Below are 20936 nucleotides of genomic sequence, written 5' to 3'. Positions count from 1 at the left end.
TCAAGGCAAAAACGTGATAATGAGTCATTACTCAGATTCCTTTAGGAAACCTACCCTAGTGTTTACTTCCTTCAAGATACCAGAGTGGTGGAGGGAAGCCTTACACAGCTCAGGGAGATTCAGGGAGCACAAGGAGCATAGATAGGACCCCATGAAGGACACACTGCCTCCCAAGTGTGCTGGGCAGGGTAAATGTTAATATCATGTGGGGTGGGGGATGCCCTTTGTGCAACTCCTCCATGAAGAAATCATTAATGGGGACTCACATGTTCATTCATCAGCTCCCATGGAGAAAAGAAGAAGCTGCATGAGCCTGAGCATGTGGCATTCTCTTTCTTTTTCTTTCTCCTCCTATTGCAGACCCAGAAACTCTAATCACAGTGCTCATTAGGGCTCTGATTATTGTTGTTGTTGTTGTTATTTTAAGATTCAGCTTACATTTTCCTCTCTGGTTTGTGCCACATGCAGTGAGGACTTGTCAGATTCAGATCCTCAAGGTCCTCCAGACTCTGCCCACGTGACCCCTCTAGTCTCCTCTGGATTGGGAAGAGGTCTGCACCTTTTTCAAAAGCTGCAAAAGACTTGTTATGAGAAATAACATCTGTTCCTTCTGAGGCTCTTTTTCACTCTGGTGTTCTGCAAACAGATTTTTACTGCAGACAGCACTTTCACACCCTGGCTTCCATTTCCCTTGTCAGCCAAGTTTTCTGAGATTTCCCATAAGGCTGAGGTCATTGGCTCACATTGTCCTTCATTCTGGTGACGTGCTTCCTGTTGTCACTATTCTGCCAGCATTGGAATGTTGGTATTTCCTTCCAGAGCCAATGGGGCTCCATGTGGTGTTTCTCTGATTTTTCTTTGGCTTCTTCTTCTTCTTTTTTTTTTTTTTTTTAAAGATTTTATTTATTTATTCATGGGAAACACAGAGAGAGAGCCAGAGACAGGCAGAGGGAGAAGCAGGCTCCCTGCGGGGAGCCTGATGCAGGACTTGATCCAACAACTAGGGGATCACAACCTGAGCCAAAGGCAGACACTCAAACATTGAGCCACACAGGTGCCCCTTTTCTTTGGCTTCTTCAAGGGTAGAGAAAGTAGATAGGGGTGAGAGGTGGGAACCCAAGTCTATACCTGAGACTCAGAAGAGGAGCTGTGGGCCACAGTGGTGGCCTCTGTAGAGTCAGCTTTAAACGGCTCCAGAAAGGAAGGGACCAGTAGGAGGACAGCAGCCAAAGGGCCTGGGCTGAGCTGCTAGACTGTGTCCAGTACAGGCTCTGGTGACCTGGGCTCCAATCCCCCCATCCTCAGCTGAGGTGTGTGTGTGTGGGGGGGCGCACAATGAGACTTGGTGTTAGTCCCATCTTCACCTGACTTCCACAGAGAAGTCATCTTTTGCCCAAATATCAAGGCTAGATAGTGGATTTGCACCTCAGAACCCTCAGGACCCCCCAGCAGTTTTCCCTCTTTGTGGCCCTAACCCTTCACCATCCAGCAGCTCCTGTTCACCTTCCCTGCCCAGAGGACAATCTGTGCAGAACTGCGCCCGCGGAACCCGAGGGGCCTTTCCAACCTGCCTTGCCTGCGGCTGCACTAGCCTTCCCCTTCCTTGCTCCCTGGCAGTTTTCGTGTAGTGCCCATTAGTACACCCTGCAAAATTTCAAGACCAGGGGCGCCTGGCTGGCTCAGTCAGAGGAGCATGCGACTCTCTGAATCTCGGGGACGGGGATTCCAGCCCCTCCTGGGTGGAGAGAATACAAACAAACAAACAAACAAACCCAGTAACAAACAGATTTCAAGACCAGCCAGGTGCGGAGGCAGCGTCGCTCTTGCCCCTGTGCACGTGCTCCCTTTGCAGTGGAACCCACTTCCCATCCTCAGTTTGGGTGATCTTAGCCCACAGGTGATAGTCTGCTCCCCTCTCCGCCCCGCATCCGGGGAAAGGGAGATGGGTAAGTGGCTGTGTCTTGGGAGGGGCCACCCCACATCCTAGACTTCTGGGCGCCAGCGTGAGGATTGAGAAGGGGCAATCGATGCGCAAAGTGGGAAGAGGGCTCCCCGACAGTCATCGAGATGTGGCGATCACCCGTGTTCGGGGCTGTAACACTCTTCCCCAGGAGGAGGGGAGCAGCTAAGTTCTCTTGCACCCTCCCCTCCCCTGCGCCCCACGGTCCCAGCCTCCCGGGAGCAGATCCCTGCACTCGGCAGGTGGAAGCGCGCCCCCGGGCAGGCGGGGCCCCACCTTCGGCGATCCGCTCCCGCAGGCTCCTAACACCGCTAGGCAAGCCCCGCCAGAACTCCCGGGGGCGTGAGGGTTGAGTCTCCCAGGCGATTCTCCTGAATCCCTTCCTCTTCTGCGTTGAAATAGTTTCCTGCGTCCTTGAACCCTCTTCAAAGAGAGTTAATTAATTAACTAATTATTCCTTAAGGGAGCTTGTTGACCAAAGACGGTGTCTGGGGTATAACTGAGCCTTAGACACAGCGTACCCCCAGCTTTGGGCCGCTGGTCCGGAGCAACCGGAGTGGGGGGAGACCCTGGCCTCGCACCTAGGTCTATAACTCCAACCCTCCCGGGATGGGCCTTCCTTGGTGGGATCTGAGCCCCCACCAGTGGCGCAGGGAGCAGCAGAACTTCCCGACCCAGTGCAGGCCGGGGCGGGGCGGGGCGGGGCGTCCTCTCTACTTAGGACTTCTCCGCTGAATTCGCCCAGGGAGCCCTCGTCTGTCACTGAGCTGTTGGTTTGAACTCAGCACGTGCCCCGTCGGGGTCGGTCCGAGGGTCCGATCTGAGGTCGCAGCTGGGAGGGGGAGAGCCTGGGGGCGGGCAGCGCTGGTCTTCTGGGGAGGCCCTGGAACTGCTGCGTGAATTGGAGAGCCGGGGCTGAGAGCAGTGGAGACTGCCGCCCGTGGGGGGCTTACCAGCACCAGGGAAGGAGGAGCCGGTGGCATCTGTGTCCCCTCCTTAGTGCCCGCCACCTGGGCCGCGTGGGGGACGCAGGCGTCGCCTGAGCCTGGAAGGCCCCAGAGAGGGGCCGGAGGGAAGCGCTGTGATGGCCACTCCCTCGGGTGGAGGGTGGAGGGCCTAGGGCCAGAGCTGATTTTATACATACACAAGCCAAGGTTTCAGTTAATGGACGAGTGAGGGGTTCAGCTTATTCCAGAGATGTACTCCCCAGGACAGGTCCAGCTGCAAGTGCGTTCTGGTGCAGACACCATTAATACATTTTCAGAACCCCATGAAGGAAACCTAACCACGAGCTAAGAACTGCGTTTTTATTCAAAGCTCTGTGTTTTTCATTGTGGGAAGTCTCAGGATTGTTCCTGACAGTTACACTTCATAGCTCATAACATGGCATTGGGCGTAGTTGGCACTGAGCAGCTATGTGGGAAACTGAATAAAATGTATGTCTATAAAAGAATGGAGCAGCACAACATATACATATATCAAATCGTTGTATCATGTGTCTTAAACTGATTCAGTGTTATATGTCAATAAAAAAGAATACATGTGCAGGAAAAAAAGAGCGAATCACTAGTTCTGTGGTACTACTTGCACAAACACCTCCTCCCTAAAACAAGGTGCCCTCTTAGAGATAATCTTCATTGACATAGGGAAGGATTTGAAGTTTTCACCTCCAAGAATGACCCAGGGTAACTGATCCATCTAAGTTGTGGGGGGAGCTTGTTCACTCAAAACTCTGCCCAACTGGGCAATAAAGGAAAAGCTGAGCGAGTTCTTCCCAGGGCTGTTGCATCTTAGATAAATCACTTTGGGCAATTTCCTTAGTCTCTGTCTTTCCGTTTCCTCTCCAGAAAAGTGGGATTCATAATAACAATGTCTACCACAGAGAGTATGTAAGAAGATTAATAATGTAACATACTTAGGATAGGCAAGTGGCTCATAGCAAGTACTCCACTTAAATGTTATGTTAGAATTATCTTAAGTAATTAATTTTAACATATAGCATTATATCAGTTTTAAGTGTACAACAAGATGATTTGATATATGCTATTTGCAAAATGATCACTGTTGTGCCCAAGATCGCGAATCCAAGAAACCGCCAAGGAGCCGACACCGATGCAATCACACGAGGGTTTATTTACAAGCTCAAGCCTGGGTCCAAGTATACCCGACGCAGCGGAGCAGGGACTTGGACCCCGACACTAAGAGGCTTAGCAACTTTATAGGGGCCAGTGGCCAACGGGATACGCAGAAAGTTGCACAGCCATGCTGGTCCGCTGAGCCGGATTTCGGATTAGGGTGTGTCCTGGTCTTTGATTAGGGCGGGGCAGTGCCCTAAGTAATAAGCAGGTCAGCACAAGGCGGATGCAGCCCAAAATAGAGTCAGTCCTGCTCTGCTTGTCCAGGGGTAGGGGATTTTGTTCAATTTCCTGGGTCCCACAATCACCACAGTAAGTCTAGGTAATATCCAACACCACACACACAACCTTTTCTTGTGATGAGAACTTTTAGGATCTACTCTCTCAGCAACTTCAAATATACAATACAGTATTAGTAACAATAGTCACCCTGCTATACATTGCATTATCTTCTTTAATTCTTAAAACACCTTGACAGAAGATCTTAGAATCACAATTTTACAGATAAATGAAGCTCCTCTTTCCAAGAAGCTTTTTCACTCAGTTCATTTGGGGAACATTTACTACTAAAGTGCCTGTTGCTGTGATCATCAATCCTGTTCAATACTCTTCACCTCTGACTCACCACTGAGTCCAGTAAAGGCTCAAAAGTCTTAAAGAGTCCTGAGGGGAAGAGGAAGGAGCAGTGGATTCTGACCTGCAGGGTATGCTGGGAGTAGGCAGATGGTCGAATCTTGGAAGCTGGCCAGTGAAAGCAACAGGAATTCAGGGTCTGAAGATTGGGCCTGCAGGCATCAGTGACTACAGGTCTGTAAGAGAGTGCTTGAGACCTTCTGTTGAGATTAATTCGGGGATGAGAGGTTGAGTTATGAGGGTTTGGAGGCGTCTAATATGGTTGGGGAGTGGGGATCAATGCAATTTGTGATGTGAGGTCACATCCAAGGTCAGTGATGGAGGTTGAATAGAGTCAGTGTTTTGTGCAACTCTCTGGGTGTCCATCATGGGCAATGTTAAGCAGTGACAGGGCATATAAGGGGTGAGAGAGGTCCCCCTTCTCTTGTTCCTACATTAGGGAGAACAAACTTCACCTCAGTGATCAGAATCTCCTTCAGTTGAGGAAAGGGTCTTACAGTAAGTGAATCATAGAGCCCTACTAACCTTCAGCTGGTTCCCATTGCCCCCTCACTCTTGGCTCTATGCGGAGTATCAGCAGAACCCCCTGGAGGAATCATACCTTGCTTCTTACATTTTTTTTTTATGATTTTATTTATTGGGGATCCCTGGGTGGCTCAGCGGTTTAGCGTCTGCTTTTGGCCCAGGGCGCGATCCTGGAGTCCCGGGATCGAGTCCCACGTCAGGCTCCCGGCATGGGCCTGCTTCTCCCTCCTCCTGTGTCTCTGCCTCTCTCTCTCTCTATGTCTATTATAAATAAATAAATCTTTTAAAAAATTTTATTTATTTATTTATTTGACAGAGAAAGAGGGGGAGCGGCAGGCAGAGGAAGAGGGAGAAACAGGCTCCCTGTTCAGGATCATGACCTGAGCCAAAGGCAGATGCTTAACTGACTGAGCCACCCAGGTGCCCCCACACCTTGCTTTTTAAAGTAAGCATGTATTAAATTCCCAGAAAACTCCTGAAAATTGATCCCAAAGTCTTCAAGACCCTTTTAATGTAAACTATGAAAAACCTATATGGAAACCATACATCAAGGTGAAATACTGGATTATTTCTCTTTAAAATCAAGAACAAGGCAAGGAGTCTGATCCTGCCACGTGGGCATAGAGGTCAAATCTGAGCTCTTGCGGGGGCAAGGTTGGGCTATTCGTCTGGAGGTCCCTACTTCAACCATATTTTAGGGCAGAGGGTGTGTTTTAAATCTGAGCTATATTTAAGGTGCTTCATTTATGTCCTAATAAGCCTCCCAAAAACTTAACCCATAGGTGCTGGCACCAAGGTGCTTGGTAAATGGCAGAGCCCAGCCTCCCCAGGACACACCCAGGGAGGGATTATGGTTTTTCTTGAATAAGAATGGGATTTTTGAGAATTAAAAGGTAGCAGTTTTTCATTGAGATTTTGAGTAAAAAAAGAATGGTTTGTTTTAACACATTTACCCTTTTCCCTCTTCTTTTAATGTAAGATTATTAGAACGAAAGAGTAACAGCATCTCTGCCACCGATACCCCTGAATCATCTGAGGCCACAAAGAGCTGTCAAGGTGGGCGTGAAGCTGCCAACCTCAATCTGGAGCAAAGCCCCCAGTTGATCCCTTCCTGGGAGGGCATTCAGTATTAGGGGCTTCCCTGGGAGAAATAGAAATCCATACATTCTGGTTTGAGCTTTGGGAGAATCCCAAATTTCAGACATAGAGATGATCTCCAAGTCTGTGTCTTGGAGGTGCTGTCTTAACTGTTCTGTTACCTTAATTTTTTAAAAGATTTTATTTTTAAGTATTTTTCTACACCCAGTGTGGGGCTCAAACTTAATAGCCCCGAGGTCAAGAGCTGCATGCTCTACCCACTGAACCAGCCTGGCATCCCTACTGTTGTTACTTTAAAATCTATTCCCAGACTCCTAACTCTGGGAAACGAACTAGGGGTGGTGGAAGGGGAGGAGGGCGGGTGTTGGAGGGGAATGGGTGACGGGCACTGAGGTGGACACTTGACGGGATGAGCACTGGGTGTTTTTCTGTATGTTGGTAAATTGAACACCAATAAAAATTAATTTAAAATAAAAAAAATAAAATCTATTCCCATTAAAAGGATATAGACCAGGATCACTGGGTGGCTCAGTGGTGGAGCATGTGCCTTTGACTCAGGGCATGATCCCAGAGTCCCGGGATCGAGTCCCGCATTGGGCTTCCTGCATGGAGCCTGCTTCTCCCTCTACCTATGTCTCTGCCTCTCTCTGTGTGTCTCTCATGAATATATAAATAAAATATTTTTTTAAAAGGGACATAGATCTATAGATCCTTTACATTCCATAACTCTATATCCTCAGCTTAAGACTAGTATCATGTGTTGTATTTGAAAGATAAAATATATTATTGAAACAATAAAGAGGTACCTTTCTTCTTGTTGCAACTTTTAGTGGCTCAGTTTGGCTCTTAGAAATGCTGGCAGAGTGAAGGCTGGTTCTTCTGTCGCTGCAGCAAATTCACTGCAGCATCTACAGTGGAAGCTTTGCTGCGAGTGCTCGTCTATAAACGACATGGAACCTTCTCAATGTCTTCCAGCAGGCCTGGATATGTAGAAAAAAGTAAGGCACATGCTGAAAGGCAGCATTGAACCAGAGACCTCAAATCTTAAGTTGAAATCGTCCCCAACAGCACTAGTCTTGACTGGGAATTTTTTGTTCTCAACTCAAAATCCTCATTGTGTGCTGTGTCCTAAAACTCAGGGGAGGAAGGTTTCCTGTTACACCAGCAAGGATATGGCGAGATCAGTCTTGATATTTCACCCAGAAAACCTTTATGATGCCCAAGTCGGGGACACCTGGCTGTCACATGGCTTCTGCGTCCAGAATCTCCCTGATGCCAGCTCTGCTCCAGTCACTCAGCGCCATCAATGAGCAGAGCGCTGCTACCGAAATTGTATTTACAGTCATGCTCCACATCCCAGCCACAAAGCATTACTCTCCCTTCTCTGATCCCCTGTTCTTTAACCCAAAATATTACATCAGGTGGCAAGATGTACAGAGCCTGGTGTCTGCAGGTGCTCAACACCCCATATCCTAGTTTTGTTTTTGTTTGCATTCGTATCTGATGAGATTTCTACAACGCATATGTGTTAATTTTTCTTAAAGCAAAAAATAAAACTTCTAAGTGTCCCTTTTGGGAGGCGGAAATAGTCTTCCTCCACAGGCGTAACTGGGGTGCAAATTCTCGCGTTGCTCCGCGTACGGAAAGGCTCAGACTGAACACAACCCGGGTCCCTGACGCCCCCACCCCTGCCCCCTGGGAGCTACGACTGGCATTTTCCACAGACGCTTCCCATACCTCGCTCCCTAAGACCCCTGGGGAGGAGGGCTTCCCAAATCCTGCCCACGAGTACCCTCCGCGCCCGGAGCTCCTCGCTGGCTTCACCCACATTTGCATTTTGCTTTGAACAGCTCGGTTCTATTAGGGACAAAGAGCTCAGAGTCAATCCCAAGTCAAAACACGGGCGGGGTGGGGGGAGGGGGGAGACAACTGAACCCTGCACCTGACACCTGCTGAAACCCAAGTCCTTCTATGTTTTTTTTTTCCGAAGTCCTTCTAAACGACAAAAACCGTGCAGCGTGCAGGACCTCGTGGCGCAACGGTAGCGCGTCTGACTCCAGATCAGAAGGTTGCGTGTTCGAATCACGTCGGGGTCACGGCTGTGGCTTTTCTGTTTAGCGGCCCGAATCAATTCGGTAGTAAAACGAAACAAAATAAGCGGCGGCCCGCTACCTCCCAGCCTCGGGCTTTCTCTGACTTTTTTTTCAGTCCAAGGGGACTTCTCGTGAACAACTCAGCAATGGACCCGCAGTTAAGCTGAAGGGTGAGGATGACCTGGAGGGGGTGGGGACCCCACAGAAGCCGACATGTAGGTCGTTCTGTTCTTATCCTTATCAGGACTATGCTTCAGAGAGGACAGTAAAATAGGGCGCGAGTAGCCTTCGTTAATGAATTCACTCTGGTGTGAAAAGTAGGGTTTGGTTTTTTGTTTGTTTTATTTTTAATTGGGTCGTTACATGAGCATGGCGCAACGTCCCTGGTTGATATTTGTGTCACCTTGAAGAAAATGTGTTGCTACCCCTCCCCCACCACCCGTAACTTTTCATGGTTTGCGCTTCCTCTCAGCCCCTGAACAGGGGGCGCCTGGGTGACGCAGGAGGTTAAGCTTCTGCCTTCACCTCAGGTCATGATTTCAGGTTCCTGGGATGGAGTAATGCGTGGGGCTCCATGCTCAGCGTGGAGTCTGCTTGAGATTCTTTCTCTCTGCCCCTCCTGCTCCTGTTGTCTCTCTAAAATAAGTAAATAAAATCTTAAAAAAAAAAAAAAGCCTCTGAACGTTGTGGTTAAAAAAAAAAAAAAGAACTGCGATATTGATTCAAAACTTATTATGCTGAGGATGCAGTTCTTGAACTTTATAAGAGCAGAAATTATCCTGGCATTTACTACCTTTTAATTTAGACTTTTTTTTTTTTTAAAGTAGGCTTCATGCCCACTGTGGGGCTTGAACTCAGGACCCTGAGATTAAGAGTTGTGCCCCACTGACTGAGCCAACCACTCCCCCAGTTGAGGAGTCATTTAAATGCACCCCTCCAATAGGGATTTGAAACAATGGAGTTTCAGACACAAACCAGTTGCGATGACCTGAGAGCATGGAAAAACACAGATCAGCAGAAATGGAGATTGTGGTGAACTTACCAGGATTAAGCTTTCATTGCACCAGCCTTACTACCCCTTCAGTTTAAAAGTCTGTCCTTTGCCGAGCTTAAAAAAAAAGAAAGAAAGAAAGGTGCAAGAATCCTCTTCGGATGTATTTTTCTTTTAGAGCAAACACTCACCATGAGGCTGGATCCCAGGACCCAGAGATCAAGAGTCCTGCACTCTACCCGTGGAGCCAGCCAGGGGAGCCAGCACCCCTGTAGATGTGCTTTTTAAAGATCAGGATGATTGATGAAATCCTGGAATTGACAGCATAGCACTTGTTTTTTTTTTTTTTTAAGTTTTTTTTTTTAATTTTTATTTATTTATGATAGTCACAGAGAGAGAGGGAGAGAGAGGCAGAGGCATAGGCAGAGGGAGAAGCAGGCTCCATGCACCGGGAGCCCGACGTGGGATTCGATCCCGGGTCTCCAGGATCGCGCCCTGGGCCAAAGGCAGGTGCTAAACCGCTGCGCCACCCAGGGATCCCATAGCACTTGTTTTGAAGCCAAACTGATGTGAACATGCAAACTTCTGTGCCAGTCTGATGTGTTATGGTGGGGCTACGGTCACAAGCACCAGATCCTTTCTGTATATTTAACATAAGGGTCCTTTCCTCACTCTCAGTTCACAGTTCAGTGTTTGCTATCCAGGCATCCAGACGGTTTGGGATTCTCTGGGCTTCCGATCCTTTCATTAAGAGATGCACCAAGTTAGGTGAAAAGGTGGGTAAACAGGAGGGGAGGGTGCCTGGGGAATACTTGCCTTCCCCTTCGGGAAGATCTTCCCCTCCCTGGAGGTTTTGAGGCGCTGACTGTCCTTCCCCGCAGTGCTGCTGGTCCCACATCTTCTGCAGGACTCTCAGGTTCCAGCGGCTCCAAGAACAAATTTTACTGGAAGGGATGTGAGGTGGGCGAGAGAGACTTCCTTTGTTTTTTTGTTTTAAAAAATTTATTCATGGACACACACACGCAGGGAGAAGCAGGCTCCATGCAGGGACTCTGATGCGGGACTGGATCCTGGGACTCCAGGATCACACCCCAGGCTGTAGGCAGCACCAAACCGCTGCACCACCGGGGCTGCCCAAGAGACTTCCTTTGATGCAGGGGCATCCTCAGAACTAGCGGGCGCCTGGGGAAATTCTACCCACCCAGGGAAAGCTGCCATAGCAAATAGAAGGAAACTCTGGTGAAGGTCAGTTGTCTTCCAGGGAGTGTGTCTGGGAGCCCCTTGGGTTTTTGCTGGAGCTGGGGTCCTACTCGGAGCACACAAAAGTGGCCTGGGGATCCGACCTGTCATCTCTCTCTCTCTCCCTGTGTTCACATTCCTGGAAGGGACCTGCAGGACTGACTCCTCAGGTTATCTTCCCAGAGACAGCCGGTCAAGCCTGACCATCCGTCCTTTTCCTAAGTTCACATGCCTGGCCCTAACCTGCTCTAGCTGACCAGCTGGTCCCTCTGGAAAGATGAACTTGAGTGCTGCTGTGGAAGTCGGGATTCTGGGCAGGTTGCGTGGCTTCTGAAGGTTTTCTCCTCTTGATAATGACTCCGAGAGCACTTTTCCTAATTTATTTCCCAAACATTTGCATAATCCTAGTAGCATAAGGCACTCACACAAGATGTTCCAGGATATTCAAGCACTGTTCTAGGGGCTTGGGACAGGCCAGAGGACAAAACAGAAGGGCCTTTCAGGGAGGTACCAGCCCCTTTATATATCTGAAGAGATTGGGACACGTGCCAGGCACAATACAAAGGGACACAAACACTGAGGAGACCATGTGGTGGGATGGGGAGTCTTCCTTCCAGCCCTTAACACAAGAGCGCCTTGAAGTGTACCTATGAGCATGACTACATGGTTTCTTTGCTCTGTTTTAAAAAGAGGACAATTGCTACTTTTTTTTCTCTTAAAGAGTAAAATATGTTGTTTATTTATTTTTTAAGTAGGCTCCATGCCCAACGTTGGGCTTGAACTCACTACCCTGATGAGATCAGGAGTCCCATGCTCTTTTTTTGGGGGGGTGGGCATTTGCTCCACCTTATTTAATCAGCCAGAAGCCTATGGAAAACAGGTTTCAGACACCCCAAGGAGCATGTGTACTCTACACACAATGTACATAGCGCTTGTTAGTGAAAGGCATTTGGGGCCTTGTAGTTTTGCAGCTGTTTCTTCAACAAAGCTGGGCGGAATGCTGGTGCCGCTGGTCTTCGGTTCAGTTACGCTTACATGATATCACTTATCTCTTGACACGAAGGCATGATTTGAACCACTTGTCACAAACCCACAAGGAGGCTCCCAACCCTGTTCCCCGCATCCAAGGGAAAAGGAACCTGCTCAGTGGGTTTTTGAGACCCAGAGAGGCAACAGAAACCTTGAGTGAAAACCCTGAATTTAATGTGATTTTGGGGGGAGCCCCATCCCTCCCTTTTTACCACCCACCCTTCCAGCCAGTTGTAAGTGGGGTGAGGGCTGTCCCCAGTCTCCGTCCTGCGGCTCTGGGTGCCATCCTGTGCTCAGTCAGCCTCCTGGGCCTGTCTCTCTCTGAATCTCCTTCTTGCATATTCATAGAGTGCCTGCTTGCGCTCCTGTAGGCAATCCTGCCGGGCCAGGAGGACTTGGCAAATGTGAGGGCTGTGGGCTGAAGGATCACCGGGCCAGAGCTGGGGAACTTGGGGGCAGAGGCTGTGGGAAGGGACTGGGTCCCTTCAGTGATATCTTCAGGCATGAACGCTACAGCTCTCTCAAGCAGATTAGTGATGGTCAAGTCTACACAGCCAGTTCTGGCCAGGTCTCTCTGGATGACGCCCAGTGGCACATGGGGTAAAACCTCCTTGACTCTCTGAGCCAGAGTTGCCAGCTGCACATCAGGAGAAGGGCCAGGGGAGGGAGGGAAAGAAGACTGGGCTAACTGAGGGAGCAATCTGGGGTGTCTTTGTCGTTTCATGTGCTCTGCTTTGTCTGCTGGAGTGAGTCATGTCCCTGTCTGGCCTAATTCTTTGGCCACCAGCTGTTGTACACGGAGAGCAAACTCCTCATTCCCCTCTCCAAGCTGGAGATGAACAGGAGGGAGCCACCTTACTTGATACACCGTGAAAGGGACAAAGGGACGAAGAGTGACCACAGCAGTTCTGAGACCCAGGAGGCATCGGACACCGTCACAGAGACTAGGGGTCTCTAGGAGTCCCATGCTCTACTGGCTAACTAGCCAGGTGCCCCTAACATTTTTTTTAACAGATTTTTAAATTTATTTATCTATTCATGATAGAGAGAGAAAGAGAGAGGCAGAGACACAAGCAGAGGGAGAAGCAGGCCCCATGCCAGGAGCCCGATGCGGACTTGATCCCGGGACTCCAGGATCGTGCCCTGGGCCAAAGACAGGCGCCAAACTGCTGAGCCACCCAGGGATTCCCCCGCCCAACATATATATTTTTTTAATTTGCCAAATATAGGAAATTTTGATGAGAAAACAAAATTGCCTGTAATCTAAATCTCAGGGAAAATCAAGCTGTTTTGATGATGCAACTTCCCGGCATTTTGCTGTGTCGTTAAATCCTTAAATGTCTTTCTTTTGTAAAATTCTTTTTGTAAAACTGTTTCCTCAGTAATACTATATTGGCAGGTGTTACCTATAAACTTAACTTTTAAAAAATATTATTTATTGGGATCCCTGGGTGGCGCAGCGGTTTGGCGCCTGCCTTTGGCCCAGGGCGCGATCCTGGAGACCCAGGATCGAATCCCACATCAGGCTCCCGGTGCATGGAGCCTGCTTCTCCCTCTGCCTGTGTCTCTGCCTCTCTCTCTCTCTCTCTCTGTGACTATCATAAATAAATAAGAATTAAAAAAAATATTATTTATTTTAAGTAAGCTTTACCCATGAGGTGAGGTTTGAAGTAACAACCCTGACATGAAAAGTCCCTAACACTACCTGCTGAGTTAGCCAGGAGCCCTTAATGTGTATTTATATATATATATATATATATATATATATATATATATATATATATATATTTTTTTTTTTTATTAAAGTTTGATTTTCCAACATATAGTATAACACCCAGTGCTCATCTCATCAAGTGCCCCCTCAGTGCCCATCACCTAGTTACCCCATCCCTCCGCCCAACTCCTCTTCCACTACCCCTTGTTTGTTTCCCAGAGTTAGGAATCTCTCATGTTTTGTTACCCTCTCTAATTTTTCCCACTCATTTTCCCTCCTTTCTCCTATAATCCTTTTCACTGTTTCTTATATTCCACATATGAGTGAAACCATACAATGATTGTCCTTCTCCAATTGACTTACTTCATTAGCATTAATACCCTCCAGTTCCATCCACAGCAAAGCAAATGGTAAGTATTCATCATTTCTAATGGCTGAGTAATATTCCATTGTATATATAGACCACATCTTCTTTATCCATTCATCTTTCGATGGACACTGAGGCTCCTTCGACAGTTTGGCTATTGTGGACATTGCTGGTATAAACATTGGGGTGCAGGTGACCTGGCTTTTCACTGCATCTGTATCTTTGGGGTAAATCCCCAGTAGTGCAATTACTGGGTTGTAGGGTAGCTCTATTTTTAACTCCTTGAGGAACCTCCACACTGTTTTCCAGAGTAACTGTAGATTAGGAACACGACAGGGATGTCCACTATCACCACTGTTATTCAGCATAGTTCTAGAAGTCCTAGCCTCAGTAATCAGACAACAAAAAGAAATAAAAGGCATTTGAATTGGCAAAGAAGTCAAACTCTCCCTCTTTGCAGATGACATGATACTGTACATAGAAAACCCAAAAGACTCCACCCCAAGATTGCTAGAACTCATACAGCAATTCGGCAGTGTGGCAGGATACAAAATCAATGCACAGAAATCAGTGGCATTTCTATACACTAACAATGAGATTGAAGAAAGAGAAACTAAGAGTCAATCCCATTTACAAGTGCACCCAAAAGCATAAGATACCTAGGAATAAATCTAACCAAAGAGGTAAAGGATCTAAACCCTTAAAACTACAGAACACTTCTGAAAGAAATTGAGGAAGACACAAAGAGATGGAAAAATAGTCCATGCTCATGGATTCTAAGAATTAATATAGTGAAACTATCTATGCTACCCAGGGCAATTTACATGTTCAATGCAATCCCTATCAAAATACTATGGACTTTCTTCAGAGAGTTGGAACAAATAATCTTAAGATTTGTATGGAATCAGAAAAGACTCTTACTTAATGTGTATTTTATTTTAAACATTTTATATATTTATTCATGAGACACAGAGAAGGAGGCAGAGACACAGGCAGAAGCAGGTTCCTTTTAGGGAGCCCAAGGTGGGACTTGATCCCAGGACTCCAGGATCACACCCTGGGCTGAAGGCAGGCATTAAACCACTGAGCCACCCAGGCTTCCTCCTAATGTGTACTTTAAAAACAGCTCTAGGGATGCCTGGGTAGCTCAGGGGTTGGGGGCCTGCCTTCAGCTCAGGCATGATCCTGGAGTCCCGGAATCCAGTCCCACATCAGGCTCCCTGCATGGAACCTGCTTCTCCTCTGCCTATGTCTCTACCTCTCTGTCTCTGTGTCTCTCATGAATAAATAAAAAAATTAAAAAAAAAATAAAAACAGCTTTATGGAAGGAAAGAAGGAGAGGAAAAAGGAAGGAAACTCAAGAAAGAGAAAAAAAAAAGAAAGAAAAAGGAAGGCAGGGAGAAAGAAAGAAATTGAAAGAAAGAAATTGATTGCAAAAATTGGCTACCCCACTGGAAAGCCCAATGTATTCCTCATTTAAATGTTTGTAGAGCTGGTTTAGAGGAGATCTGCAATCAGTGTTCCCTTGTCAGGTTCTTGGCTTACATTAAACATCATTCATTCCACATTTCCAGGTATAGGATATCAATTTCATAATTTTTTCCTTTTTAAGTAATTTTTATGTCCAATGTGGGGTTTGAACTCATGACCCTGAAATCAAGAGTCACATGTCCCACAACTGAACCAGCCAGCCACCTCAATTTCACCTGTTTGAATTGATTTCTTTTCCAGAATATCAAAAAGATTCTTCATTAGTCCTTCTGATATAAGATAACTTGAAAAAAATTGAAATTTGCAAAAAACAATTAAGTCAAACTTCTTCTCCCAAGAAAAGATATTTCTGGAATAAAGTACAGAGAGGTTTGGGAAGCCTGGGTGGCTCAGAGGTTGGGCCTCTGCCTTTGGCTGAGGGCTTGATCCTAGTCTTGGGATCGAGTCCTGCATCGGGTTCCCTGCGAGGAGCCTGCTTCTCCCTCTGCCTGTGTCTCTGCCTCTCTCCGTGTGTCTCTCATGAATAAATAAATAAAATAAAATCTTAAAAAAAAAAGTACAGATTTCTCTCATTAAAACCCGAGAGACACATCTGGGCATTAGCTGGGAGTCCATTCGCTGTGGTGGATGTCATTCCTCCTCTGAGGACAACCCAGTTACATTTTCCCTTTTTTTCTTGGAGCCAAAAGCCCTGCACACTGGAGAAACTGAGAAGGCACTGCAGCTACTTTGTCATTCCCAAGACTCAGAGAAGAACAAAAGCATCTTGAATCCAGCCCAGAAAACTATGGAACTGCTCATTTTTTCAAGGACTTCCAGATATGATCAATTGGTTTACTGGCTGAGTCTCTGTAACATCAGGCTGAGAGCAGGTTCCAAGGTGTCCTGTAGACTCTGCTTATTTCTGTTGTGCACGGGGGTGGGGATCACCTGCAGCATTTTATCCCCCCCAAGGGGGCACACAACTGGAGACACACTGCTGTCTTCTATGGGTCAGGCCATCTGACCCTCACTGCTCTACTGAAATATAGAAACTTTTGGTTTCTGGAACTGAGACCTGGACTAACATACAGGAACTCCACAAAGCTCCTCCATATTTTTTAGCTACATAAGGAGCTCTTGGCTCCTCTGGGATTGTCCAACAGCTAACTGACAAGAAACAAAACTGGGGGCACAGCTTTCAGGTTCTGGACCAGTCACCTGTCCATCACACTGAGACAGGACTGAGTGTGAAAACCTATTAGCATGAGCCTTGGAAACAAAATTCAAGGGGTTGCCCAGAATCTCAGTAATCAACATCAATAATATTTTAATTGTGGTAAAATACACGTAATATAAAATTTACCATTGGGACCATTTTAAGGTATATAGTTTAGTGGCATTAAGTACATTCACATCATGCAACCATCATAACCATCTATCCACAGGACTTTTTGCATCTTGCAAAACTGAAACTCTGCCCCCATTAAACACTAACTCTCCATTCCCCTCTTCCAAGCTCCTGGAAGCTGCCATTCTATATTCTGTCTCTATTTGACTGATCTAGGTACTACTCTAGATATGTGCCCACAAAACCTGAGAAGGCCGTAAACTTCCCCTTTTCCTGATCTCTAGGCTCAGTGCAAGCAGGAGGTGAAGGCTAAGGTAGAGTTAGTTGTAAACGGCCTGGCTGAGTGTCTCGAATGAGGGTCCCAGCACAAAGCCAACTTGGAAAGACAGGGAGACTTTCTCTCCCTTTCTTTTTGGCTCCTGGCATTCAAGAAAATCTCTGAATACAAGCTAAAGAAACAAGAGATTTCAGAGACCACAGGACCCAGAATATAAACTTTACAAAATAGTTTAGAAAAGTCTCTAAACAATCAGTTGCAGCCTACATCAAGCAACAAAAAACCCAAAGAGGGGGAATAATCAGATTTTCAGAGTTACCACATTCTAATATTAAAAATGTTCATTTTCTTTTCTTTTTTTTAATTTAAGATTTATTTTAAGAGAGAAAGAGAGAGTGAGGGTGGGGAGGCCCAGAGAGAGAGAGATTGAATCTCATGCAGACTTCCCACTGAGCATGGAGACCGACACAGGGTTCAATCTTATGACCCTGAGATCATGACCCTAAGATCATACCTGAGCCGAAATCAAGAGTCAGATGTCCAACCAAATAAGCCACCCAGGCACCCCTCAAAATGTTCATTTTCAACCAAATATTGTGAAGCATGCAAAAAAATAAGATGGCCCATTTACAGAAGTTAATAGAAATTCTTGGTAATTCCAAGTATAGAGGTTTTATTTTAGGAATGCCTGGGTTGCTCAGTGGTTGAGCACCTTCCTTCAGCCCAGGGTGTGATCATGTGTGATCGAGTCCCACATTGGGCTTCCTGCATGGAGCCTGCTTCTCCCTCTGCCTGTGTCTCTGCCTCTCTCTGTGTCTCTCATGAATAAATAAATGAAATCTTTTTTTAAAAAGTTTTATTTTACTCTATAATTATAGGAATATACAGCAAGCCAGAATTTCTAACTGTTTAAATGTAATTCAAGCCTAAATAAATAAATAAATAAATAAATAAATAAATAAATAAATGTAATTCGAGCCTAGAGAAAAGTTGTAAGAATAGTATAGGAATTCGGGATCCCTGGGTGGTGCAGCGGTTTGGCGCCTGCCTTTGGCCCAGGGCGCGATCCTGGGGCCCCGGAATCGAGTCCCACGTCGGGCTCCCTGCATGGAGCCTGCTTCTCCCTCTGCCTGTGTCTCTGCCTCTCTCTCTGTGACTATCATAAATAAATTTAAAAAAAAAAGAAATTAAAGAAAATAGTATAGGAATTCTCATATTCTCCCCACCTACATTTACTGTTTTTTAAAACATTCTGTCACTTTTTAAAAAGAGATTTTATTTACTCATAGAGACACACACACACACACACAGAGGCAGAGACCCAGGCAGAGGGAGAAGCAGGCTCCATGCGGGAGCCCGAGGTGGGACTCAATCCCGGGTCTCTAGGATCACTAAATTTAAGTATATATTATGCTAAAGAACAGAGGTATTCTCTTATATAACCACTGTAAAATGACCAAATCTTGCAAATTTAACATTAATACATAAGAATATCTAATATATACAATATATTTAGATTTTACAAATTGTCCCAGTAATGTATTTTATAAATTTTTTTTTCTAATTCAGCTTCCAATATAAGATTATGCATCACATTTAATTTTCATGTGTTTTTAATTTCCTTTGACATGGTACATTTCTTAGCCTGCCTTTGTGTTTCATGATATTGATTTTTTTGTTTAATATTTTATTTATTTATTTGAAAGAGAGAATGAGCAGGATCTGGGGGAGAAGCCTGACGCAGCTGATCCCATGACCCTGAGATCATGATCTGAGCCAAAATCTAGAGTCAGATACCTAACTGACTGAGCCACTCAGGTGCCCCTGGTTCCTCTGAGAATTTTAAGGGCGCTCTGCATCTGGAGCAATCTGAGCTCAAGAAAGCTCAAATACTCTCATATCAAGTGCCCTGGTTTAGGATTTTTTTTATTTTTTTATTTTTTTGGTTTAGGATTTCTGGCTCCCGTAGGAGAGTAGTGGGTTTATTGGAACTAATTTTGAATTTCAAGGATGGGGATCCCTGGGTGGCGCAGCGGTTTGGCGCCTGCCTTTGGCCCAGGGCGCGATCCTGGAGACCCGGGATCGAATCCCACGTCGGGCTCCCGGTGCATGGAGCCTGCTTCTCCCTCTGCCTGTGTCTCTGCCTCTCTCTCTCTCTCTCTCTGTGACTATCATAAATAAAAAAAAAAAATTATGAATTTCAAGGATGGAGGCAAACAAACTCTTTTCCAGAAAAGCATAGTGTTTGCGTGTAAAATAAATTCCCGGGGAAAGAGACAACTGTAGCCTAATAACCCCAGCTGGAGAGGAAGAAGAAAGGCATCCCTGAGGGCTCAGAACATTCTTTCCTGTGCTCTGGGCCCTTGTTGCCTCTAAGTTTGTTTTTCAGATGCTTACTTCATTTATTCCGTTGCATAGTACAGTCTTAGTCTAGTCAGTTGGGATCTGAAGATTCAAAATTATATCTTTTTCTTGAGCAGCAGGTGGAATAATAATGATCTTAAATAATGGATCCAAGTCTCTTGTTGTTTCTATGTAGGTTTCCTGTCCAGCATAGAGCCCAATGCAGGGCTTGAACTCATGACCCTGAGATCAAGACCCCAGCTGAGATCAAGAGTTGGATGCTTAACCAACTGGGCTACCCAGGCATCCTTGATTTAGATTGCTTGACAATGCCCACCACCAGCCCTGAAATCCAGGCTTTAACACAAAGGAGCACCAAACCACAGAACAAGAAGAGGTATTTGAGATGACTTATTTCAGAATTTTTCATTTTACAGCTCACAAAATAGTAGTAAACAACTTGAAGCGTTCCACCCATTCTAAGGTGCCATGAAGTTAAATGATGCAGCATTATTTTCTGTGTTAACCAATAAAGAAACATTGCTAAAGTTATAATACTTTATCACTTTACTCTTTTTTTTTTTTTTAAGATTTTATTTATTTATTCATAGAGACACAGAGGGAGAAGGAGGCTCCATGCAGGGAGCCCGACGTGGGACCGGATCGAGGGTCTCCAGGATCACACCCCAGGCTGCAGGCGGCGCCAAACCACTGCACCACCGGGGCTGCCCTCATTTTACTTATTTCATATTACTAATAGGCTCCTTTTAGAGTTACTTAGATATAATTTTTTTTTCTTTTTTTCTTTTGGATCCCGCCCCGCATGGCCGGCGCGCGGAGGGGGGGTGCTTAGATATAATTTTAATCATGTATTCTTAAGTGATATAATGACTTTTGTACTCAGATAAAAAGGAAAGTAAAATGATGACAGCATTGCTAAGTTCTTCACCTTCAGAATCCCATTCTTCTGAATCATTTTTCCACTCAATGTTGTTTGCACCCATGATTTTTCATCTGGTATTATTTTTCTTGCCACCAATAGTATTGGTAATTTGGCAACTCTTAAGTATGCTCCATTATTGTCTCTGGGATTTTCTTCTGATACCCATTCTGGCGTGCCTGTGTACTGCCACAGGTGTGATGACTATGCACTAGAGGCACCTGGCCAACAAAAATTTTAAGGTACTTCTGGATATCAGAGAAATAAAAATGTAAAAAACCTAATTCTAACAAATTAGAATCAGGGAAAACAGTAAAGTCTGCCTTTCATAATATTGTGACCATTCCTGGATTATTTCTGAGTAGCTGGTAAATTGTGTTTTCCCTGCCTGATTTTCAGATTCAAGCTGAGAAGTGCTTTCACTTATTTGTAAGTCTTTATGAACAATAGTAGTATTGTATGTTATCTGACCAGCACATGACAGAAAGATGTGTATAGTCACCCTTATTAGAATTTCACAGTTAAAAAAAAATAAAAAAATTTTAAAAATTAAAAAAAGAATTTCAGTTTAGCTGGTCTTTATATTTTACTTTATTATTTTAATTTACCAAATTTAAAAAGTAGGTTCCATATCCAGCCTAGAGCCCAATGCTGAGCTTGAACTCAGGACCCTGAGATCAAGACCTGAGCTGAGATCCAGATGTTCAACTGAGCCACTCAGATGTCCCAGTGCAGGGTTTTATAAACTGTGCTAAGGAGTTTATGTCTTAT

At 45.7% G+C, this 20936-nt stretch overlaps 1 non-coding gene and 1 pseudogene across 1 annotated transcript; one reads left to right on the top strand and one right to left on the bottom strand.

Moving 5' to 3' along the window:
- Positions 1–8375: 8375 nt before the first annotated feature.
- Positions 8376–8447, top strand: TRNAW-CCA (transfer RNA tryptophan (anticodon CCA)). Its single transcript has one exon. It is a non-coding gene; the product is annotated as a tRNA-Trp (tRNA).
- Positions 8448–11855: 3408 nt separating this feature from the next.
- LOC112910005 (lipid droplet-regulating VLDL assembly factor AUP1-like) lies at positions 11856–20201 on the bottom strand (annotated as a pseudogene).
- Positions 20202–20936: the final 735 nt, after the last annotated feature.

This window comes from Vulpes vulpes, chromosome 3, assembly GCF_048418805.1.
Source record: "Vulpes vulpes isolate BD-2025 chromosome 3, VulVul3, whole genome shotgun sequence".
NCBI lineage: Eukaryota > Metazoa > Chordata > Mammalia > Carnivora > Canidae > Vulpes > Vulpes vulpes.
Note: the sequence above shows the minus strand (reverse complement) of the source record. Positions and strands in the feature narration are given on the sequence as shown.